Raw genomic sequence first — 27,235 nt, 5'->3', positions numbered from 1 at the left:
CACAGTTTACATCAAGCAAATATACAAAGATAGCACAATCGATACCAACATGACATAATGAACCAATACTGTGTCAATAATACATTACACACATTATAGATATATATCAGATATACAGACTTGCTGTCAAATATTGATTTTTTTATAATATCATTCATTATACTCTGAACTTTGTTCAAAGTAAATATAATGAGATGTGTAACAAGACACATCAGTTTTACATGAAAATGTTTTTATGATAAGTTTATTTGTAAGGATGTTAATATATAACACATATATGTATACAAATTTATATATATATATATATATATACATTATTTTATATAAAAAAAGATGGTTTTACGATCATGATGTTCAATTTATGACATCACTTCCTTTTATGTAATATAAAAGAAGAGTTTGGGAAGTCTCTTCTTTTTCTGAAGAAGTTCACGGCATTAAATTGTGAAAGAAAGCGCTAAAAATACTGTCTCTTGGTGGTCATTGAAAGTCTCATTCTTCGTTTGTTTCCTGGTTTGGCTCTACAAATATTTTTCTTTATAAACATTCCCAAGTCATTTGCTTATTGTCCCTTCCCATGATTCTTGTGTCCCTTTAGGTTAGCAGTTCTGTAATCCAGGAAGTCCCATTTGTGGATCTGTCTGCGGAGCATTTGTGGATCTTGTGGCATCTTGTGCAGTCCATGTATCTTCCTACTTCTGAGAATACACCTTTTGTATATATGACATGAGTTTTGAAATTGTTTTGCTCTTGTCTTTCATTCTAATTTATGAGCAGTTACACACAGCCAATTAATGCTCTACTGGACAGCTCGTGCTTTGGTCTACAACCATATTGTTAGTGCAATATGGTCTTAGTTAAAGCCATATGCATTCTAGTTCCAGGGTGATCTTTATACTCTCTGCAGATTCAGGATTTCCAAACTAGATTCCTCTTGGTTGATTGTTTTTAACCCTGTGCCATTAAAAGCCATATTTTACACAGGGAGAGAAAAAACTGAAAAGTAAATAAACTACATTAAATGACATAACAGATTAATGTCTGTGTATCATGTACATAAACAGAAAGCATCTGACTTTTGTTTATGTACAGGATTCATAGACAACTACTGGGTATTTGATCTTCATTCACCCACTCATAACTGGGTGTCATTTAAAAAATTCTAAATATTATGAGACGTGTGTGCATACTGCACCAAATCACTGAAAAAGAAGAAAGAACAGTAATACATTACAAGTGACATTATTTTCTGGTTATCACAAAAAAACACCATTTTGAGTTTATCAAATGCTGAACATAATACCAGTGATTGTCAAAGGCAATTTCTGATCATTCCTTTGACTGCTGTAATCACTTATTTTGCATCTATATGTAAGCAAACTTGTTTTAGATTCTAAGTAGGGAGCAAAATGATGATTTTTGTGTAGCAAACCCAACAAGAAATGTATGTTAAAGTGAATCACTGTTCTGCCTTAAAATACTAAAATTCATGAAATTCAGTGAATGTTTGTACTACTCATGTATCCTAAATTCTGAAATCCTCTATCATTTCATCAGAAAAAAAGAACACTATTCTTGACAACAACACACATAGATGCAAATAATTTCACTTCAAGGGGATCCAATGCCTGTCAGCCTGGGATGACATGCTCGACAAGCCACAATGCTTCGCTAGGGATGGCTTGCACCTGTCAACCCTGGGCTTTCGGATATTGGCAAAGGCTCTTGCTACCCCCATAGTGCCTTTTTTAGGCAAGGCTCAAAAGACAAACCCACCTCCATAGGTATCACAAGGGATAAGAAACTAAGAGTAATGCTACTCAACGCCAGAAGTCTAAACCTCAAGATGCATGCACTCGAAACTCTCCTTAGCATGGAGAACATCGATATCTGTGCAGTAACAGAAACCTGGTTCAAGGCTCCCGAGAGCACCCCAGCACTACCAGGTTATACCTCATACCATGCTTTTCGGCCCCAAAACTTGGACCGAACCAGAAAAGGCGGGGGAGTATCAATATTCGTCAAAGATACCCACACCTCCAGGTTGGTGGCACAGCACAAAGCATCAGAGACTATCCATGTGCAACTAACAGTGGGTAAAACTGCCTTCCAGTTTATAGCCTGCTACAGACCACCTTCCCAAACCCAGGAACCCCACTAGGCCTTCCTGAGAACACTGGAAAATATGAAGGTCTCTCCAAACACCATTATACTGGGCGACTTCAACTACCCAAACATAGACTGGGAGCATTACTCTAGCTCCAACACCCTAGCGCAAAGGTTCCTAGAATTTATAAACTCAAATGCTATGGAACAACTTGTTACCACTCCCACAAGAGGGGAAAACATACTGGACCTGATCATCACCAACATGGGGACTCTATGCTCCAGACCAGAAGTGTATCCCTCACTGGTAAGATCAGACCATAAACTAATCTCACTGGATATTCACATCCTGACCCCACCCCCTGCCCAGAAAACCACAGTGAAAAGCTTCTCTAAAGCAAATTTCACACTCCTCAAAACCGAGGTGGAATCAATCAAAGCCCCCGGGCCTGTGAAAAATATGGCCCAGACCACAGAATCCTTTATAAACGCATTCTATGAACACCTTCAGGAATGCATGGATCATGCAATCCCAAATAAAACCAAGACCCAATCCTCCAAAGGCAGACGTCTTGTCTGGTGGACCCCAGGCATAAACAAACTATACAATAGAAGGAGGAAGCTACTACATGATAGAGCAAAATCTGAAAAAGGGAAGGCATCTCTGATCAGTGTTAGCAAAAAACTACGGGCACTCATAAAATCGTCTAAGGCCAGCTTCGAGAGAAAAATTGCACAGGACACTAAGGATAATCATAAGGCTTTCTTTAGTTATGTTAGGAAACTGGGTGGGAATTCCCAGATATGCTCAGAATTAGTCCAAAATGACAAAAAATACACCGAACCCACAGACATTGCCAACATCCTAGCTGACAGGTTCAGCGCAAACTTCTTCCCCCCTCCCCACCAAAAGGGCAAATATCTATCCCAGCAGAGTGCTGCCCCCCTGACATCTCAGATGCTCAGATAAGAGCCACCCTCTCCAAAGCAAAAAACACAGCATCAATGGGACCAGACGGTGTCCCGGGCTGCGTCCTACATGAACTCCAAGAAGAGCTAAACCCAAACATAAAACTACTGTTCAATCTCAGCCTTACCATAGGATATGTACCCAAAGAGTGGCGTACAGCAACAGTGGTCCCTCTCCACAAAGGTGGTGCCTCAACGGATCCTGGAAACTATTGCCCCATAAGCCTGACTAGCTTGGTCTGCAAAGCTATGGAAAGGATCATCATGGACCTCATAAATAAAGATATTGGGGACCTACAGACACTGGATCCTACCCAGTTCGGCTTTGTTAAGAGCAGATCCTGCCTCTTAAACCTGGTCGATTTCTTTGAAACAGTCACCAAGGCCATTGACGAGGGGAAGGTGGTCCACACAGCCTACCTGGACCTTGCAAAAGCCTTCGATACAATACCCCACTTGGGCATTATAGATAAGCTCACCAACTTAAATATAAACCCCCATGTCACTAGATGGGTTGCAAACTGGCTCAAGGACAGAACCCACATGGTTAGAATTGCTGGAGCCATGTCAGACTCCAAACCAGTTACAAGTGGCATCCCACAAGGCTCAGTCCTGGGACCTTTCTTGTTCTGTATGTATTTCTTGGAGATACAGGCCAAGACAGAAGGACTGTGGCTGACCAAGTTCGCAGATGACTGCAAACTGGGTGCCATAATCGACTCTCCAGCCGACACAAGCATCCTTGAAAAGGGCCTCATAGAAACAGACAACTGGTGCCAGAGCCATGGCCTCAAGCTAAACGCCAAAAAGTGTATAGTCATCCCCTTTGGCAAAACAAAGTGCCCACAAATTACCACATAAGTGGTAATCCATTAAGTACGGAAGAAGTAATTAGGGACCTGGGGGGACCCAAGTTGATAGCAATCTCTCATTTGACAACCACGTGGCCAAAGTGGTTAGAAAAACATTTTATATAGCCCACCTAATCATGAAGGGATTCACATCTTGATCAGGGGAGGTCATCGTGCCTCTTTACTCATCCCTCATCAGGCCCATAATTGAGTACAATGCCCCTTTTGGGATGTACCTTACCAGATACCTGCAGCAACTGGAAAGACCCCAAAAGTACCTCACCAAGAGGATCAAAGGGCTCAAACAGATGCCATATGCTGCCCGGTTAAAGAAACTCCAGCTCTACTCAGTGGCATACCACCTGCTCAGAGGCAATCTGTGCCTGATGTATAAAGCCATGTCCAACCCAGAATTAATGGACATGCTGCACCTCAGAAAATCCAAATCCCATCGAACTACTCGCTCGAGAGACTTGAACCTCAGCACTGAAATAAATAGGACATGCTGGAGGGACAGATTCATAACCCAGAGGCTCCCTTCACTCTGGAATAAAATCCCAGTCCAGGTTAGGCAGAGTCCCTCATTGACTCTCTTCAAGAGGAATCTTGATGAGTGGATGGGGGATCGTAGGTTTACCCCGGGTATCACTTCTGTGTCACTGTTAGACAGAGGCACATTATACTAACCTCGAAAAAGGGCATAGCAAAATTAATTTAAAATGGGTGGCGAAAGCCAAACACACTCTGGCTAGGCTTATAAATGCCCTAGGACAGATAGCCTAATATGAACCTATGAACCTATAGGAGAGAAGCTTGAGAGGTGAATCTTGACATCCATGTGAAGAACACATAATGTTTCATTACAATCAGAGATATGATCATAATTTTTGTAGTGCGTGGAGATTTATCTGTTCCATGTACTACAACTTACACAAAAGATTAAAAATAAATAAATAGATGCAATGTGTTCTGCTAGCTTTGAAAGATGGTAAAGTAGTGGGGAAGTGGTTGATGTCCTCACATATTATATGTCTAAGGGAAGCAATGTAATTCAAAATACCGTAATACAATATAGTATGTAATATGTATTATGTCTGTACTGTAGTAGACATCAATCAGAAAAGATAAACAAAGCCATTTCATGTCCTGCTGATGCTGTTTACTGGTTACTTTTGTCTGCTTTTAGTGCAGACTCGATATTGACAGAGCGTTGGTGTGCTTAGTAATTGTTAAGCGCTCTTCTAAGCATTGTTAAGGTCAGGTCTTACACCATGGCAGTGCTGAACCAGCATGCAGTTTAACTGTGTTTGGAACTTAATCACGGTGCTCTGTGCATTACATGTCTATTATTTATTGCTTCAGTGTTAGATTTTAGTCCATATTTAAGTTATTTGGCTTGCAGTGATCCCTGACTTAAGTCTAAGTGACCATGGTCCAGCAGTTAAAATTCCAGCACTGAAACATCTTACCAGGGAAGGAGATGAACAAAAGGGCTATGTTTGCTCTCCTCTTCCAATGGTCTAGAGAGGGAGACATGTTTGGAAGCAGGCCATTGCAATGCTTCTGGTTATGACAGTAGAGATTATAGAAACCAGAATATGGGTGGCAGGAGGCATGTGAGTATGTAGATGGTATCACAGATGATGGATATGGAATTGTAGACATGCGGTGATCCCCTTGTAGCTTATTACTGTCAGATCAGACACAGGATGTATTAAGTCAGTATTTCCAGGGACTTTGGGCTTAATAGAAGACCTCAAATGGCAGAAGTATGATGGCTCAGTTGCTGGACTGTTCATAGTCTGATCACTGAGAGGTCCTCCTGTCCAGACCCACATGGTATAAGGGGTCACATTTGGGCTATCCAAAGATGTGGTGACCAAGGGAAAGAAGGAGTTATGAGCAATGCCAGGGTTCTGAAGTCAGTGATAGCTGTCCAAAGAAGTTACTTGAGTTACAGTTACATTTTAACGCAAGTTTTTACTCTTACTCTAAGTTACTTGAGTTACAGTTACATTTTAACACAAGTTTTTACTGTTACTTTAAGTTACTTGAGTTACAGTTACATTTTAACGCAAGTTTTTACTCTTACTCTAAGTTACTTGAGTTACAGTTACATTTTAACGCAAGTTTTACTCTTACTCTAAGTTACTTGAGTTACAGTTACATTTTAACGCAAGTTTTACTCTTACTCTAAGTTACTTGAGTTACAGTTACATTTTAACGCAAGTTTTTACTCTTACTCTAAGTTACTTGAGTTACAGTTACATTTTAACGCAAGTTTTTACTCTTACTCTAAGTTACTTGAGTTACAGTTACATTTTAACGCAAGTTTTTACTCTTACTCTAAGTTACTTGAGTTACAGTTACATTTTAACGCAAGTTTTTACTCTTACTCTAAGTTACTCGAGTTACAGTTACATTTTAACGCAAGTTTTTACTCTTACTCTTTTTTCCTTATTCTCTTGCTGTCTCCTTTTTCCAGCTTCTACTTACTGACAAATGTGAATTGTATAGGCCATTCCATACCTGGTCAGTGAAAATGTTTCCATTCCACTAGTCATGTCACTTTTAAGTGGCCATTGTAATACACAGCCAAAGTAAACTATAAACCTTGTACAGCTGAATGTGTATGATCTTGGAGTAAGTTATAGTAGTTACAGGGTACACAGGGAAAAGCCCTTTGCACGTATGGTGTGGAAGGAGATTGTCCCCACATAACATAGTTATATTGCTGAACCTGTTCAGTGCAAAGAATTTTTGTGCTATCATGGCCTGATGCGGTAGGCTTTGATGAATGTAATGCATATTACTAGCTTCCAGACTAACACAACTCTCCCCAATCTGTAACCTTAGAAACCTTGACCATACTGCACCCCATTATAGGTCCATCAAACTAAACTCCAATACACTAATCACTTCTTTTCTGTACTAGGTTCCAAAATCTGGGAATTTTTTCAGCCTCACTTAAAAACACATCTTTAGAGAACCAGTCAGTCTTGTTATTTTTAAATGGCCTAGAGTTTGGATTGGTAAAGTTGAGAATTGGGGATCAGTCTACTGTGGCAAGATGACCTTTCAGTCCAGTCATTTTGTGAGGAGTTTTTGGTCTGCCATTTTGGGAATATTTTATTTTTAGATCTTAGATGTGAAATGTTAAAAAGGACATATCACTGAAGATGGGTGGGTGAGTTATGATACTGGAGATATTTTTGGGGATGGAGGTAATTATGAAGTCAATAAATTAAAAATTAAAATTAGGTCTGGTAGGCATAGTCACAATTTGAAGGATTTTGAGACTGGCAAAGAGCTCTAGGATGTCAAGATGTAGTGGGCCTAAGATTTATTTGGAAATATGTTTATCAACTAGAACAGAGAAACTTTTATTACTTTTTGTTTTTTCCCATTCTGATATTTTTTTCCTAACAAAACAAATAAATGTGCCTGTAGAAGGCAAAGTACATCAAAAAACATTTCACCAGTTAAACTTGACAACTTGCTTAAGGTAAGGCAGAGTGTCAGCTGGTCAGTATAAGTTGTAAACACATTTATATAGACTCAGTATTTGCCATTTGACTTCAGTGACAGATTACATGTATTTATGTGTATGTGATAATGAAGTATATATGGATGATTTATTCTTACAATCTTGAAACCCACGATCTTAAAAGCATAATCCTGAAACAATAATATTGAGAAACCTAAATCTGAAGACCACAATATCAAACTCCTGGACTTGTGTCCTGCAGGACCCATGTTAACACTTGTTACTGGGTCCACAGCTTTGCAGCACCCAAGTTAGCACTCAATCCTAGGTTTACACTAGAAAGGGGATTCTTTATTCAAGATGTTTAGACATTGTGGTTTCCAACATTTTGGTCTTTCAATATTATTGTCTCAGGATTATGATTTTCAGTATTGTGGGCTTCAAGACTTCGATAAGAAACCTATAGAGACATATGATTTAATATACATAATTTTATATAGTACTGCATATTATTAGATTATCACATAAAGAATAATAAAAATAAATGCTTTCAGAAAAAAATCAGGTAAAAAAGTTGGAATGGAGTATTATTTTACTAGTTATTCATTTTTTTCAGTAAAAAGCTGATACAGCGTATCACTGGTCACATACTTAGCATTTTCGTAGTCATTTAATGATTTGTCATAAACTAAGATAGCTAGACATGAATGACTTTACAAAACATAGCATATTTTCCATTTTTTAAATTAATTAAGTATAGCAGCCCTTTTTATTGCATGTTTTTTTAATCTTTGTATGTCTAAGCTGTAAGAATGCAAGAATAACCTTACCCATGCATTAAATGTCTACTGCTTCACAAAATAAGGGTTGTCTGTCCATACCTCTATGTAACTAACTTTGTCACACATTTCTGTGCTTTGCCAAGATATGTATGACTTTTTTGTGCAGATGCTCAGAGATTTTTGCTTTCCTGTATAACATGTGACAGAAACACCAGTTTTCATTAGTCTGTTTTGCACCACTAACAGTGTTTTTGCTGCCAACACACTTTTTATGAGTCTTCAGTTTGACGTTATAATTCATTTTATTATTTATTTATTTTTATTTTATTTTATATTCAATTTTATTTTAAATAAATACATAAAAATAAAAATAATGAACGAATAATTAATTTCAAATGTTAGTTATTTAATTCTATTTGCAAAGGGAAACAGACACTGTCATCCACTGTACTCAACAGGCATGTTGAGACATCTCCACAAAACAGCACAAGTTCGTTTTTGTTATTTTTCTTATAGGTTCATAGGTAGGTACTAGGCTATCGGCCCAAGGGCCTATGTAAGCCTAGCCAGCAAGGTTCCATGGCTTACGCCACCCAAGAAAGTTATTAAAGTTCTTAATTAAATAATAATTTTTAATACACCATAAAATAAATGACAGAAAGCAGCACATCTGAAAAGTATCAATGACTATCTGACAGTGTTCTCCCTGATTTCATTGATGAAAACTTTGCATGGACTCATATTCCCATTAGGGATATTTCATAGATGGACTTTGGAGATGCAAACTCAGATTAAACAGTTTCATCTCAAATCCCACTGTGTGGAAGCTGTGATGTTTGGGGTTTGAAATAACTACCTGTGACCAGATGTCAACAATATCAGTGGTACATGACATTACTAAAGAAAAAGAGACACCTCAATGTGGTCCTGACCTCTCCTCACAGTATCATACTTTTCAATGTATCCAGAACAACCTTCACACCGTCTTCATATATGCATTGTGATTTATTTGCATGTCCTTCAGCCAGATACTGTTACGTAAATGCAGTTGGCTAAAATGTAGTTACCCTAGATATTATTTGTGGAAGAGATAAAGATCTCCCTGTACCCCATGTCTTTAATTAATTATTCAATCTGCTCCACAGTGATATAACCACAAAGTAAAGCAGGAGAGAAAGAATTTGACAAAAAATATTAATTATATTTCTGTAAACCTCCTTCATTAAATTATAGTTAGGTAACTCAACATAACAATATCCTGTTTCATACAGTAAAACAGCAATGTGAAGAAATCTGCAGTTTTAAGTGCCAGGATTCTAAGATACAGCTTCAATTTTCGGGCTACAATATTCCTTAAGTTACTAAAATATTAAGCACTGACATATCCGATAGCATAGAAGGATGAAGCCCTGACTCCGATCCGGGTGACCTGGGTTCAATTAGCTGCTCAAGATGCTGATGAAGCAGCAGGGAGGGATGGGTGTTGCCATCCTACAGTGGTCAGTCCCAATGGGCATCTGCTGTGATGATCTCCAGTGGAAACTGAGGATGGTACATTGATAAGTGTACCCAAGAGGGATTTAGGATGTTGAGGAGGTGGGGTGATATGCCTCATGTCTCCATTGCATGCCTGCCCCCATACCATTGGGCCTGGATGGGGATGGGAGGAGCAGGGTCAGCCATAAAACAAAAAGACCATCTCTGGAGGGATGCACAGACATGCCAAGTCCCCAGATGCTTACCTCCAAGACCAGCCCCAGAATACCAGACTGAAAGGCTTAAGGAGGCTAGGAAGATAAGCTGGAGGACCTGCTGTGGGCAGGTATAAATATATATTAAGCACTGATTTTTCAAAGCCTTTAGTTTGATCAGGTAATAGCTACAAATAAATCAAGATTTCTGATAACAGCCTTACATTTCAGCTAAATTATATTTTATTTTTTTATGTTTACAAGACATTGGGCTATTCCCCTTTTTATAAGAATCAGAAAAAGAACAACAAAAACTCCCATTTTTCATAATGCAAGAAAACGTAACAATAAGCATACTTCAAATTTTGATATCTAGCGTTTGGAACCATATTGCCAGCATTTTTAGCATACAAGATATAACTGTTTTCCAGTATATTTTTTTCATTAATTTGGGAAAGTTACCTTACTTTCAATTAAAAATTTGATGTGTTATATACAGATCTATGGCAAATGGCTCATCATCATTAGTCCCCTTTTCCCCATTTCTTTACATGGGGTCAGACTATTGTGTTAACTGTCGCCATCTCTCTTGATTCAGTGCCCCACTTCTGCCTTCTTCGACACTCATGCCAGACTGCCGCAGATCTTCTTTCACACAATCCATCCACTGTTTTGCTGGGCGTCCTCCTTTCCCCTTACCTTCTTCCTGTCTGTCTCAAATCTTCTTCACCAGACTGTCTTCTGCTTTTCTGCACATCTGTCTAAATCACTGTACTCTGTTCGTTTGATCTTTTCTGCACTTGGAGATACTTTGGCTTCTGCTCTTATGTCCTCATGTCTTCGTCTGTCTCACAGTGTGCATCCTACCACCCTTCTCAGGCACTTCATTTCCATCACCTCTAGCTTCCTCATCTGCTCTGCCTTTACTGCCCTGGTTTCTGTACTGGTCACACCACTGTCTTGTACACCTTACTTTTCAGCTTCTTTGGCATTCTTCTGTCATAACCTACACCTGAGACACTATGCCAGTTGGCTGCAGCACCTCTGATTCTAGCTTTGACCTCTTCATTCAGACTTCCCTTCTCTTCAACCACACCTCTACTCAAAGGTAATTACCTGTTCCACTATCCTCCCTTTTATCTCCATTCTCAGCCTCTTCTGATTTCCCCAATCTGCTGCCATTATCACAGTCTTATCTGTGCTCAGTTTCATCCCATGTGCCTCCAGTTTTGCATTCCATTCCCCTATCCTTTGCTGAAGTTCTTGCTCAGAGTCTGCCTGTAATGCCACATCATCTGCATACAGCCACTTTGTTGACCTGTCCCATCCAACCTGTTTGCTAATGTAGTCCATCACCAGTGTGAACAGCAGTGACCTCAGGGCAGAACCATGGTGTATACCCACTCCCACCGGGAACCCCTCTGTGAGGAGGCTGAACACTATTCGTACTTGAGTCATTTGGGTCCTTGTACATAGCTTTCACTAATTCTACCAATGTTTCTGGGACTTTGAACCACAGCACTACTGCCCAAATCAGCTTTCTTGGGACCTTGTCATATGCTTTCTCCAATTTGCCCAGCTTGACTCTTTCCTCATCTCTAGCTTCTTCTCAACTATCTCTCTCACTGCAAATATCGGGTCAGTTGTGCTGCATCCTGATCTGAATCTGAACTGCTCATCTTACATTGTACTACTATGTGTATCCGTTTGTCAATCACCCTTTCCAGAACTTTTATACAATGTGATAGGAGTTTGATGCCTCTGTACTGCCCACAGTTGTGCATGCCCCCTTTTTTGTTGTACACTGGCACGAGTATGCATATTCGGGTCTACTTCTACTTACCGAATTTACACTTGTTTGAATCGGAAATTGCCGACTCCAGTTCAGCAAACCACCACTCAACCGAAACCACAGACTACTGAACTAATTTCCCTGGAAAATGAACCACTTAGCCACCAGGGAAAAAAAGTCAACAGAAAGAAACTAAACCCACCCAAGTGGGAGGCTCTTCCCCCTACACCCCCCCCATGTGGAGGGCTTTGCCCCCCCATACCTCCCTAACTAAATATACCAACCCCGAGATTGCACTACACTGGGGAAAAGGGCAAGTTTCACCCTGGTGGCTAAGTGGCTCATTTCCCAGGGAAGCAGTTCAGTATTCTGTGGTTACGGTTAAATGGTGTTTGCTGAACTGAAGTCAGCAATTTCCAGTTCGAAGAAGTGTAAATTTGGTAAGTAGAAGTAGACCCTCATATTCTCCAGTCATCTGGATTCCACCTTTCTCATAGCAAATGACTGATGTTTCAAAATGTCAAACCACAAAACGTTGAGAGCAAATGGTCGACATTCTGAAACGCCAAAAAAAAAAGTACTATGTTTCTTGCAGGGAGGAGAGCAAATTCCCTACTACCCACTTTACCACAATCTCATGAAAAACAGTCTTCCTTTAATACCTCATGGTTTAGACTGTCAACCATTTTAACTCAATATTGTGTGGTTCGACGTTCTGAAACATCGATCATGTGCTGTGGACCTACATATATAGAATTTACTAATTTAGTCAAAACAAATTTGCTCTAAACTCATTTGGTCTAAATGCTTTTGCTTTATGTTTGGATTTTAAGTATTACAGTCATGTTTTGTATAAAGTAATGTATTTTTTTACCAAGTGCTTTTAGATTTTGATATCATTGTAAGTGGATATTGGTGTTTATATCATACAACTGAACACTGAGAACTTTGAATACCAATATCCCGAACTAAAAACTCTGAAGTGTAAGAGGTACAAAAACCCAAAACTTTGAATATCAGAACTCCGAACAGCAACGGTCGGCCAGCTTCACACCCGTACGACAATGTAACAACACACAAACACTTCACAGTATTACTAATGTGGGGGGCTTTGCCCCCCACACCCACCTACTTAAATATACCAACTCCGAGATTGCACCACAGTGAAAACAAACAGAGTACAGAAGGGCCAACTATGACCATTCGGAGTTCCGATCTTCGCAGTTTTGCGTTTTAGAACTTCTTACACTTTAGTGTATTCAGTTCAATATTTTGGTATTCGAAATTCTCAATGTTCGACTTTATGATATAAACCCGAATACTGGGTTGGACACACACAGCTATAGACATGATGAAATATGGGTGTTCTTTGTGAGGTCTCACAGAGTGGGTTATGGGAGTTTGTTGTTTTCCCCACTGTTATGTGATTTTGGCTTTGGAATATGTAATTAGTAGGAGGTGTGGAGATGGAGTTCCTCACATGGGAGGGGCATGGGTGCTTGTCCCCCTGCAAAAACACATTTATTTAAGTTTTGTAATGTTTTGAGTTTTAAATTAAATGAGTTTAGATGTATTGAATGTATATGAAGTGATTTTAGATTAATCAAAATGGATTCTATATATAGGTATGTGTGTGTGTGTGTGTGTGTGTGTGTGTGTGTGTGTGTGTGTGTGTGTGTGTGTGTGTGTGTGTGTGTGTGTGTGTGTGTGTGTGTGTGTGTATGTATAAAATATACACTAACAAGCCTAATGCAAAATATTACAATATTGCTATTTCTTATAACTGTGTTAATTTTGCCAGTCTCTGCTAGGGATACTGTTGTTCATAGGTTGGTACTAGGCTATTGGCCCTAGAGCCTATACAAGCCTAGCCATAACAATTCCTGGCTATTTCTTCCCACAATATTCATTTCCCTGGACCCCTGTCTAGCAGGGTGAGTGACGTGATCCCCGGGGTGATTTTCCTATCTCCCATCCAATTGTCAAAGTTCCTTTTGAAGAGGGCCAAAGAGGCACTCTGCTTGACATATATGGGCAGTCTATTCCAGAGTCTGGGGAGTCTTTGGGTCAGGAACCTATCCCTCCAGCATGTTTTGTTCATTGTGATGACAAGGTTTAGATCCCTGGAGCGTGTGGCTCTGAGGGATTGGGATTTCTTTAAGTTAGCATGTCCAACAGCTCTGGGTTGGACATGGCCTTGTATGTTAAGCAGAGATCGCCTCTGAGTAGACAATATGCGACAGAGTATAGTTGGAGTTTTTTTAGACGGTCAGCATAGGGCATCTGCTTTAGGCCTGTGATTCTTTTAGTGAGGTATTTCTGTGGCCTTTCCAGTTGTTGCAGATGTCTTGAGAGGTACATACCAAACGGGGCATTGAATTCTATAATGGGTCTAATATGGGATGAGTACAGTTGGACAATTACCTCCTTTTTTCTGGATGAAACCCCCTTAGTGATGAGGTGTGCCACATAGAAGGATTTCCTGACTGTTGTGGCGATGTGGTTATCGAAGGTAAGACCACTGTCCATCTGTGTCCTGAAGTCTCTTATCACACTTTCAGTGTTTATGTGTACTGCCACCTATGTGGTAATCCACGGGTACATGTTTTTTCCCAAAGGGGATAACTACACATTTCTTGGTATTGAGCTTGAGCCCATAGCTCTGGCACCAAGAATCTGTTTCTGTAAGGCCCTTTTGTAGAATGTCCATATCCTTTGGGGATTCAATAATGGCTCCCAGTTTGCAGTCATCTGCAAACTTTGTTAGCCAGAGTCCCTTAGTGCTGGCCTGTACTTCAGAGAAGTAGATGTCAAACAAGAGCGGTCCCTGGACTGAACCCTGAGGTACTACACTTGTCACTTGTCTGGAGCTGGATTTGGAGTCGGCTACTTTTACATTGTGGGTTCTGTCAGTAAGCCAGTTGGCAACCCATTGAGTGATGTAAGGATTAATGCCCAGCTTAGTAAGTTTATCTATGATTCCAGAGTGGGGGATGGTGTCAAAGGCCTTGGCAAGGTCCAGATAGGCTCTGTGGACCACCTTACCCTCATCCACAGCTCTGGAGACTGATTCGAAGAAGTCAATCAGGTTCAGGAGATAAGATCGGCCCTTCATGAACCCAAACTGGGTGGGGTCCATTGTTTGAAGGTTGTCAAAGTTTTTGTTTATAAGTTCCATGATAATACATTCCATGGCCTTGCAGATCAGGCTCGTCAGACTGATGTGGCGGTAGTTCCTAGGATCCAAGATGTATCCTGCCTTGTGAAGTGGGATAACTGTAGCTGTGCGCCACTCAGTGGGCATGAAGCCTGAGGTGAGGTTATGATTAAACATGACACTTAGGTGAGGTGCCAGTTCATTTTGTTGTTCATGTACTATACAGCCCGAGATGTCGTCTGGTCCCATGGATGCTGTATTCTTGGCTTTGGAGAGTGCAATTTTTATCTGTGTGGCTGTTATTACTGGAATTTGGCAATCTTTTGGTATTGAGATGGGCCCTTTAGGGGTTGAGAGGGAGGTGAAGTTGGCACTGAATCGATCTGCCAGGATATTGGCAATATCCTTGGGATCAGTATATTTAATGCCATTCTGTTGTAGCTCAGAGCAGATCTGAGCATTGCCATTTAGATTCTTGACATAGCTGTAGAATGCCTTATGGCTGTCTTTGGAATCTTTGGCAATTTTATTTTCGTAACTAGCTTGGAGGATTTTATGAGGGATCTCAGCTTCTTACTGAGGTTGGCAAGGGAGTTTTTTGCATCCTGGGATTTTCCTCTTTTCTGCAACAGTTTCTTCCTTTTGTTGTAAAGTTTGTTTATGGCAGGGGACCACCAGATTGGCTTCCTTTTTTGGAGGAGAGCATCTTGGTTCTATTTGGGATGGCACGATTCATGCACGAGTGGATGTGCTCGTACAGTGCCTTAATGTAGGATTCAGCAGTCGAACTTTCAGTTCCCATCTGCATGGGTGTTATGAAGTTTGTCATTTCTGACTTGAGCAATATGAAGTTGGCTTTGGAGAAGGTTTTTACGGAGTTTTCCTTACTGGGGGTTGGGGGAGGGATGTGGATGTCAAGGGTGATTAGCTTATAGTCAGACCTGACCAACGAGGGGGTGGCCATAGGTGTGGAGCATCGATTTCCCATGTTGATAATGACCAGGTCTAAGATATTGGAGCCCCTGGTGGGACTATGGATTAGTTGATCCAGGGCATTGGAATTTATGAATTCCAAGAACCGTTGAGCAAAGGTGTTGGTATATGAGTAGTTTTCCCATTTAATGGCAGGGTAGTTGAAATCACCCAGTAGTAGGGTGTTTGGTTGTATCTTAATATTTTCCAGTATGTTTAGAAAGGTGTAGTGAGAATCTTGGGGCATGGTGAGGGATCTGTAGCAAGCTACAATTTGGATTGCAGTCTAACCTAGTATTAGTTGCACCTGGAGAATTTCAGATGCATTGTGTTGGGCAACTAGCCTGGTGGTGTGAATATCCTTGGTGAATATGGACACTCCTCCACCTTTTGTGTTTCGGTCTTGGTTTGGTGGCCGAAAAGTGTGGTAAAAGTTGTAGCCTGGTATTGCAGAGGTGCTCTCTGGAGCCTTGAACCAGGTTTCAGTTACTGTACAGATATCGATGTTCTCCATTTTTAGGAGTGCCTCGAGAGAGTGCATTTTGAAGTTTAGACTTCTAGCATTAAGTAGCATTACCTTCAGATTTTGCATGCTTGTACCTGTTATAGTGGTGGTTTTGTCCTTTGAACTTTGCCTAAAAAATGCACTATATGGGGTGGTAAGAGCCTTAGCCAGTAACCTGAATCCCATGGGTGACAGGTGTAGACCATCTCTGGCAAAGGATCGTGGTCTGTCAATCATGTCGTCCCAGCAGACAGATACTGGATCCCCTTTGAATGTCACCAGAAGCTTAGCCAATTGTTGAAGTCAATCATTTTGTCTTATACTGTGGTATCATTCTGGGCGAAGGCAGGATGCTACTAAGGGCTAGGGTCATACCTGCTGGGGCCATATGATCCGAGAGCTCTTCCATGTCTCTTTTCATGTAGTCAAGGGAGGTACGTCTCAAGTCATTCACTCCGACATGGACAACGGCAGTCATATTTGTACTTGTTGTGGAGTGACTTGAGTGCATGCATTATGTGGTGGATCCTGGCACCCGACAGGCAGCTGACTGTAATTTTCTCCTTGTTCAGCTTAGTGAGTGGGACATCAGTGTGCCTGACTATAGCGTCACCTATGACTAAAGTGTTGGGTACATTGTCTTGCCTTAGGGCCTGTTGTTGGGTGGCACACTGGTGTTGTGAGCTAAGTGACACTTTGGTTGTGATTGGTGTTTGTTTGCATTTCAGCTTCGGAAGTTTTTGTTGCTTGGGCAGGTTACTGTTAAGGGCCTCCGCATATAAGGGTTTAGTTTTGCTATGTGAGAGTGTTGGTGGTGTGGGTTTAGAAGGGCTATGTGTTTCTTGAGGTGTAGTGGGGGTGTTAACCTTCTCCTCTTGACTGTCTAGCACTATCATGGGTGGAGAGAGCTTTGCTTCCAGTTTGGCTATGTAAGTACATCCCTCACAGGTTGTAGTGTTGGGTGGTGGGAGGAGAGGGTTGTCTGTGTACATGAAGCATTTGCTGCATTGCCCTAGTATGCCCAGATTCACCAGGTGGACAAGAGAAATCACTGGAAGCTGATCCTTGGACATGTCTGGTTTGGTGCTTTTTTTGTAAAGTACAAGAGCTGTTTTCCCTTACCTTAGCAAGATTATTTGCAATTATAGGCTGTTTAGTGCCTATGATTAATTTCTCCTTATTAACAAGGAGAGTTGAGTGCTTGTATCAGATTGAGGCTTCCTAGTGCTTTCCAGCAGGTTTTAGAGAAAGTGCTAGTCACAGGGATGATTAAAGGTAAGATAAAAATAAAATGGTTTATCCTAAACACTGCAGTGTGCACTAGAGGAGTTAGATGTGAAAGTAGGTAACTTAAGTTTTACCCGTCTAAAAAGTTAAGTTTTAGTAGAGAGTCAGTATTTTTAAAACAGCAAGATAGATTGATTGAATGGGGGTGGTCACTTTTGTATTCTGGTGTTATGGAATACAGTAGGATGGCCAATACATTTAAATAGTTGAAGTGGAGTGATTTTACAAAATGATAATTTTGTGCTTACTCACAGAAGCCAGTAAAAGCAGAGAGGAAATGAGATATATGGTCAAATTAACATAAGACAGTGGTGTAAATGGAAGAATTTTCATTAAAATGAATATGCAAAAAAAAGAACAGGTTCATTCTACATTCACAAGATTAATGTGCCACAACACATAACAGATTGTGCACCACACTAGTACCTGCTGCCTATACATGATATTTCTACTCTGAAAAATGCTTCTTCACATTCTGAAAGAACCATTTTATTAAAATGTTTTGTTCTCCTATAGTCTTAACATTTATAACCAATGCGTAGCTATCCCCAGTGGTAAAGTTTGTTTTTTGGGTAAGGGCTCAGCATTCAGTATCTGTGATCTGCAAGCACATAGTGGGACCCAGTGCCTAAAAACAAGGAATGATACTGAGGAACAGTTGCCCTTTAGGAAATACTGAGGGGGGGGGGGGGCAGTAGGAACGGTTTTCTGGAATATTTTTTTACTAAGATTGTAATGCAGCTGCTATATCTGCTATAAAAACCATGTCCATATGATGAATATATAAAAAAAAAAGCTTTATTAACTCCAGTACTTAAGTGCTTTCATCCTCCAACAGGACTTCATCAGAACTAATGTGAACCTCATTCCACAAACTTATAAATAAACTTTATGAGAAGCATTAGGAAAAAGTTCAATGAACACTTGTAAGAGATTTAGAAAAGCAGGGAAACTAATGCACTCCATAAGCACAGTTCAACTGTCATGACCATAATAAATTGTATTTTTGTTTCATTGAGCAAGTCCCTTATAACCCAAGAGGAGGATCATGGGAGTGTAAGATCGAATATAAAGAACTCTTTATGGCAGACTAACTTACATGTTGATGCACGTCCCCAGGATAAATGACAAGATATCTATCAGTTGTGTTTTAAAAATACGAGCAGCTAAATTGTAATTTCTGCTCTATTATTTCCAGGGGCAGTTTTGGCTGCATGGAGAAAAGTGAAACAATGCTCGGTTATTTTGTGGACCTTATGTAAAAAGTCATACTTATATTTATTGCATAACACTCTTTTTTGCTGTAATATGATTTTAAACTACACATTTTTAACAATATTTGTTGAGTCTGTGTTATAGATGTGTTCTACTTTTCATACATAATCATATATACTTTTATATATACTTGGTTTAAAGTTTATTATGAAATGGTCTCTTTAAGTGATGAACTTTTAACAGTCATATGACTAAACCACATGACTAACTATAAGCGTATAGAATGAGATTAACACTAGTTCTGATGAAGTCTTGTTGCAGCATTAAAGCATTTAACTAGTGGAGTTAATAAAGCTTGTTTTTTTTATATATATATATTGTTCATGTGTACTGCGGTGGTGGTGCTGCAGTAATGTTGTCGCCTCATAGTAAGACGCTGCCAGTTTGATTCTCAGCTAGAGCATCTTCTGTGTGGAGACATGCGTGAATGGGCGTACCTTCGTTGAAGGTTGTGCGTCAGACTTGGCAAGTCCGCACGTAAAAATCTACTGCCAATCATTAGCGGACCGGAGTTCCGCTGTGGCGACCCCTAACCGGGAAAAGCCGAAAGACACATTCATATATATTGTTCATGTGGGTATGGTTCCTGTACGAGATATAGCACCTGCATTGCTTCTGTTTTTAGTTATTTGCTTCTGCAGGTCTAGGCCATTTTTTTTAAGAAAATTGTTAATTTCTAACCATGTTTTTAATTATAGATCTGCATGTCTTTACATTTTACAGTGCAATTAGAGTTAGAGGATCATTTTTGCTGGAAAACTGTAAAATTCTACTGAAGCGTATAGTACTATACTGACTAATATATTATGTATTGCATTACATAGATGTTCATCAGATTGATCATTGTTGCAGATGCCTTAGTTATATGAGTTATATCCTGCCAAGGATATAACAGCCATCCAGCTTCCATAGCTTCAGTGCACCTTCCACATACCTAAGCTGTCAAGTGTCTCGAGCTGAGATGACTAAAAGACAAATCTGGGTGCCAAGCCCTTCAGAGCTTTACTGCCGCTGAAGAGTAAACTCCTCTGAGGCTTTCGAGGAATGAAGGTTGGATTATGCTGTTCCTTTGCTGTGCTGATAAGTTCCCTTTGGGAAAAAAAAACCTCCATTTAAAAATTGTCTTTATTATTACTTTCTTTCATCTTTAGGATAGTTATCTAAAGATAGGGCTTTGTGTTTTAAAGGAGTATCATGAGAACATATTGTAGTTTTAAACAGAAGTGCTCTTAGTCTTTTTCCTGTCAGGGTAAAAGTTATTTAAACTAACCGAAAAACATTTTTCTGTGGATAAATTGTGTTTATTTTACTTTGTGTAGCTTACAAAATGTTTTTTTCTGTGTTTGTCTGTGAAAAATGTGACTTTTAACGACTTTTTGTTTTTACTGGCATTTGTTGATTGTTTCCTTCAGGCACCATTTTCAGCTTGACCGTGGAACTATATGTCAGTGCCAACATTGGTCCTTCCAGCCAAAAAAAGAAAAAGTTAAGCAAATGGCCTTTTCCATCACAGCAGGCTAGCAATTTGCCACAGCCACTGGTGGGTGACTCTGCTATGGCCATTAGTTGTACCTCAGACTACTCATCTTTTACCCTGAATCCGTCTGGTGCAGGAACTATGGCCACTATGGACAGGGGATTAGCAATATCCTCTGTGGTTGTTGGGGTCCCCTCAGTGGGCAAGGGTGAGACACTCTTGTCACTCCTGGAAAAGGGAAAAGGAAAGGCTTCCTTGTTTTGTTAAATGTTCTGCCCATCCTTGGGGAAGCTGCTGCTACCATCAGTAAAACTATTGGCCCCATTGTTCTTGTCAATAGAAGCAGAAAACTAAGCATGTATCTATTACTCCTCAAATTTCCTTAGGCAAGTGTAGCTTACTGGGCATGGCTCATCGTTTAATTCAGACTATTGATCCTTCTTGAAGGTTGTTTCTGGCAAAAGAAAGAAAGAGGGACACCTTCTTTCCTGGTGATATTCAAGATTCTAAACCTGGACACAAGGATGAAGATGCAGATGCAGGGTTTTCTCCTCAGATTTCTGATTCAGACTCAGAGGAGAGCTCATTTTCTGATTCTCCCTTGGGGGAGGGGAGTCTTTTTCTCTGATGCTATTTGTAGAATGTGCCAGTGTTTTTACTGGGAGAACATTGAGGTTTAACAGTCCCTCAGAAAATAATATGAGCTGTTACAGAAGGAATTTCCAAAACCTGCACCCATTCCTCCATTTTTTTCTGCCTTAGAATATGTGTGTTACTGCATGCAACTTTCCTAACAGTCAACCAGTTACCCCTAAAAAGGCAGATCGGATGTATAAAGTTCCTCATTCTTTTATGTTTTATACACTCTTCCCTAATCTGATTCAGCAGCTACAACTTTAGTTAACCCTACTGCTGCTAAGCAGTTAGTTAATTCCAATCCTAATATTTCTGATAAGGATGTGAAGATTATTGATAAGTACGGGGAAAAATGCATGCTTCTGCAATTTTGATTTTCACAATTTGGAATTGTCAGGCTTATATGTTAAGGTTTCTCCTGACTAATTCTGAAAGTATGAGGACTGTTTTACCTGCAGTTTCTTCTTGTGAGAAAAAGTCTGCCTTAAATAATTTAATGTATTCTATTGGTCAAGCCACTACTCATTGTATACAGTGTGTGCATACTTCTCCTAGGGCTCTGGCCACTAGAACTGTTTTGAGGAGGTTTGACCATCTGTGTTCTCAGAACCTTTGAGATGATGTTAAAAATGAGATTTTAAATTCTTCTTTGGATAGAAATTTAGTGTTTGGCCCCTTTGTTGTAGAGGTGATGAAAAAGTGTGACGAAAGGGGTAAGCTAATACTGGCAATCTCTAAACATTTTCAGTCCTCCTTTTCCAATTTTTCCAACGGATTCTCTATCTCCTCATCCAGTCTGGTAAGAAATAAATCAAACAGTCTCAATAAACTGTAGGTAAACAGCAATTTAAGAAGAAATGGCATGGGGGTTCCAAGATGAATTCTGGAAACTCCCCAAACCAAGGACAGTCCAATAAGTCAGAATGACTATTTAGAGACTTTGTTCCCCCCTCCCACCCACGCAGCCCCTTTTTTATTCCAGAAAGTCTGAATCTTTACCTTTCTCTTTGGCAAAAGATAGCTTCAGACAAATGGGTTCTGAAGATCATTCATCAACGTTACAGATGTCAGTGGGAGGAACATCCTACAGTTCTGGGAGTAATTAATCATCCTCCAGGCCAGACTGTTTTGTTTCCACATGTCCTACAACATGCCCCCTAACTACCCCTAACCCTCTTCCTAAAATAACCTAATAAAAAAAAAAAACACACTACACCCCCCCGACACGACCTAACACAACACCACAAACAATAGCAAAGCCAGCCACAATGACATCAGTATAATTTTTTGTTTTTCAGGATTTTTTGAGTTTCATTTTGGTCTTCTTTTTTTTTTTGGCTTGATTTTTTTTTTTTTTTCAGGATTCTGAATTTTCAGGCTTTTGGTTTCAGGATTTTGATTTTCAGGCTTATGATGTTTCAGGCTTCTGAATGGGAACCCCTACAACACATGCTGTCTTAGGGAGTGATAGAACCAGTTCCCCCTTCCCAGGTGGGAAAGGGGTTTTATTCAAGGATGTTTTTAGTGCCAAAGGAAGAAAATGCCTGGAGACAAGTTCTAGATCATTCTTTCCTAAGCCTGTTTGTGATAGTGTCCACATTCAAAATGACATCACTTCACAACTTATTACCTCTTTTTTCTCATTCAAGTTTCCTGGTAACACTGGATTTAAAAGATGATTATCGCATTCCAGTTCATCCAGGCTTCAGACATTTCTTAAAGTTTTGTTTATCTTTATTTACACTATCAGTTCTCTCCCTTAACTTTTGGACTATCCAGTGCACCAAGAGTGTTCACAAAGTGTCTAGCTCCAGTTATAACTTATTGCAGGCTGCAGGGCAATCACATTGTTCCATACTTAGATGACGTGCTTATCTTTGCAAAGTCTTTTTCAGAGTCAGGAATCTGTCTCTTTTGGGTGAGAGATCTCTTACACAAGCTGGGATTCCAAGAGAACATTCAAAAGCCTTTCTTGACTCCTTCTCATAGGATTATTTCTGGGATGTCAACTAGACACCACAGTTCAAAGAGCTTTTCGTCAACAGGAAAAAATAGATCTATATCTAGATCTATTTGTAGGGTTTTCCACTCAGACTTTGTTCACTGTGAGGGAATACCTCAGGATTTTGGGTCTCATACTGTCTATGATTTTCATGTACCCTGGCAAGTCTCCTTGTGAGAAAGATGCATTGTTATTTGAAGTCTCTTTGGTCCCAGCACCATCCCCCATTGTCTTTTTCAGATCCCAGTGCTTGGGTTTGTCAGAAGAAAAATCTCTTGGTGGAGACAACAGATATCTCTAAACCAAGGTGTCTCCTTCTCACTCCTTGCTGCAAAGCAGTCAGTCACCACAGACACTTCATAATTTGCTTGACTAGCAGTTTCAGGAGGGATAAAAGTGCAATAAAGCTGCTCTTACTGTAACTGCCTTAGTTGCTCTTCTGCGTGCTATTATCTGTTCAGTCGCTCTTACTCTGCACTTATAACTGCCTGTTTATAGCCTTCTAATTTACTGCCTTCTGCACTTGTTTTTTAGTCATTTGTTAATTTAATTGTATTTATTTGAACAGTATTTGCCATAGTGTTGCTACACACTCAGGTGTGCTGGCCTGCACCGCAAATTGAATTGCATTTACTGCTGCTTTAGCTGTTCTTCAGTAAAAAAAAAAAAATTCTAAGCTTGCTTCCTACCTTTCCTGTAACTAGTCAAGTCCAGATACAGTCTTGCTGTATCCAGGACTGTTGGTAAGCTTCTGAGCCCCGCAAGCCTTTCTGTGTTGGAGGGAAGCCTTCTAGCTTATCAGTGGGAGTGGTAAGCATTAGGTAGCCTATCTACCACAAGAGGAGTGGTTCCTAGCCCAGAAATTGTAGCTACTGGCCGTTTGGGCAGTTTTTTTCCATATCTTTCAACGTTCTAGTTTAAAAGTCGCACTTGCGCTTGTTTCCCACCTTTCCTGTAACTAGCCTAGTCCAGATACAGAGTTGCTGTATCCAGGACTGTTGATAAGCTTCTGAGCCTCGCAAGCCTTTCTACGTTTGAGGAAAGCCTTCTAGATTATCAGTGGGAGTGGTAAGCACTAGGTAGCCTGTCTACCATGAGAGGAGAGGTTCTTGGTCCAGAAATTGTAGTTTATTGACCATTTGGACAGTTTGTCTGTCTCTTTCAACTTTCTGGTTTAAAAGACCACATCTGCACTTGTTTCCCATCTTTCCTGTAACTAACATACTGGGTAGCACTAGAAAGCCTTAAACTGATACAAGCCTTATAGCTTAGAAGAGACTTTGGAGTGATTAAGTATCAGTTTTCTGTACTTTCTTGCTGTACTTAACTGCCAAAACGCAGATTTTCTAGCATTTATTGTGATTTAAAAGCTTGTTTTTTCACATATTGTACTTGACTGCCTGCACTTTTAAAAAGTTGTTTTTTGTTTAAATAATTTGTTTAACTGTTGTAGGCTACACACTAAAGTGTGGTAGCCTTTTCTGATCGTTTGTAGTCGTTTAAAGCGGATTTAAGTGTATTTTTTACTGTTTTGCCTTACCTTTTCAAAAAAACAAAAAAATTGTTTGTTTCCCACCTTTCTGTGCTAGTATAGTCCAGTTTTCAGGCTAGTGCTGAATTCAGGGCTGTGATACTAGTTTCTGAGTTGCCCATCCCTTACTTGGATAGAAGGAAGTTTCTCTGTTCACCTGTGAGAGAGGGGAGCTTTGAGCAACCTATCTGTCCCTGGAGTAGTGGTTCCAGCCCAGAAGCTATTAGTTTATTGGCCATTTTGGGCTAATTTCTATCTCTTTCATTTCCCTACTATAAAAAACGCATTTGCATGGTTTTGCACACCGTCAGCGGCGGTCAGCTACGGTTAAATTATTCCCAGCTCCACTAAGTCTCCTCTTCAGTTTTTCCCTTGAAACTAGTCTAACTCTCAACCTATGCAGTCAAAAGCATCCTACAGCCCAGCACTTGCTCAGACCTAATAGCAAGCACTAATATACCCTGACACTGATTGCCCAGCAGGGCAAGGCTCTTTATTCACCCCTCACCAACCAAGCGAATAAGCAGCTCACCCAACTATTCAGGCATGACCAAAGGGCAATTTCAGGTGTACTGTCCAGTCCAGCTGGTGAATCTGGGTATCCTAAGGCAATGTTACAACTGCCTCATGTACACAGACAACCCTCTCCTACCACAAAATACTAGCATATGCAAGAGATGCAATTATACAGCCAAATTGGAAGCTAAGCTGTCTCCACCCAAGACTGGAACAGACAGTCAAGAGGAGAAGGTTAACACTTGCACCACACCTCCAGCCGCACACAGACCTACTAAAACAGCACTGGCAAAAAATACACATAAATACACAAAATCATACTCGGAGGCTCTAAATGAAAACCTGCAAAAGCATCAGAGACCTCCAAAGCAGACACCCAATCAACCTGCACCTCCTGTCACAAATCAGACAACACATAAAACAAAATCAGTGTGCTGCACAATCATAGCTCTTAAGGCGAAATAACATACCTAACACACTAGTAATAGGTGACTCTATAGTCAGGCACACTCACGTCCCACTCACTAGGCTGGACAAGCAGAAGGTTACTGTTACCTGCCTGTCAGCAGCCAGAATCCGCCACATAACACAAGTACTTAGGTCACTCCAGAACAAGTACAAATATAACTCTGTCATTGTTCATGTTGGTGTGAATGACCTGAGATGTACCTCCCTGGACTACATGAAAAGAGACATGGAAGAGCTCTCTGATCATGTAGCTCAGGCTGGTATGACCCTGACCCTGAGTAGCATCCTGCCCTCACCAAGAATGATACCTCAATATAAAGAAAAAATTATCAATTTCAACAATTGACTAAGCTTCTGGTGTCATTCAAAGGGGATCCAGTGTCTGTCAGCCTGGGACAACATGCTCGACAAGCCGCGTTGCTTTGCAAGAGATGGCTTGCACCTGTCACCCCTAGGCTTTCAAATACTGGCCAAGACTCTTGCTGCCTCCATAGTGCCTTTTTTAAGCAAGGCTCAAAAGTCAAACCCACCTCCGTAAACAGCACAATTAACAAAAAACTGAGGGTTATGCTACTCAATGCCAGGAGTTTAAATCTCAAAATGCACGCACTCAAAGCACTCCTCAGTATGAAGAACATTGACATCTGTGCAGTAACTGAAACCTGGTTCAAGGCTCCAGAGAGCACCCCAGCACAACCTGGCTACAACTCATACCACACGTTTCGGTCACAGAACACGGACCAAAACACAAAAGGAGGGGGTGTATCCATATTTATCAAGGATACCTACACCTCCAGGTTAGTGGTGCAGCATGATACCTCTGAGATCATCCATGTGCAACTAACATCGGGCAAATCTGCAATGCAAATTGTGGCCTACTACAGATCACCCTCCATGACCCAGGACCACCACTCCACCTTTCTGGAGACACTGGAAAACATGAAGGTCCTACCGAACATCCTGATATTGGGCAATTTCAATTACCCTACCATTCACTGGGAAAACTACTCGAGTACAAACTCCCAGGCCCAGCGCTTCCTGGAATTCATCAACTCAAATGCCCTGGATCAGCTGGTAAACTCCCCTACCAGAGGTGAAAACATATTGGACCTGGTCATCACCAACATGGGCGACAGGTGTTCCACACCGGAGGTCAACCCGTCACTGGTTAGATCAGACCATAAACTAATCACTCTGGATGTCCACACCCCACCACCACCCCCAACTAAGGAAACCACAGAAAAACTTTTCTAAAGCAAACTTCACCTTACTTAAGACAGAGCTGGTAAGTTTCACATCCCCCATGCTAAAGGATAATTCTGCCCAAGATGCAGAAACCTTTACAAATGCACTCTATGAGCACCTACAAGGATGCATGGATCGTGCCATCCCTGGCAAAACCAAGACTCACTCACCTAAGAGAAGGAAACCAGTTTGGTGGACCCCTGCCATAAACAGGCTATACATTAGAAGGAGGAAACTAGTTCAGAAAAAAAACAAATCCCAAGAAGGAAAGACATCCCTGATCAGTATCAGTAAGAAACTAAGGTCTCTCATGAAATCATCCAAGGCTAACTTTGAAAGAAAAATAGCCAAGGATTCAAAAGATAACCACAAAGCCTTCTTTAGCTATGTTAAGAATCTAAGTGGCAACTCGCAGATATGCACTGAACTAGTGCAAAATAGCACAAAATATTCTGAACCTACTGATATTGCCAACATCCTGGCAGA

This window comes from Protopterus annectens, chromosome 10.part0, assembly GCF_019279795.1.
Source record: "Protopterus annectens isolate FY-2018-M chromosome 10.part0, PAN1.0, whole genome shotgun sequence".
NCBI lineage: Eukaryota > Metazoa > Chordata > Ceratodontiformes > Protopteridae > Protopterus > Protopterus annectens.
Note: the sequence above shows the minus strand (reverse complement) of the source record.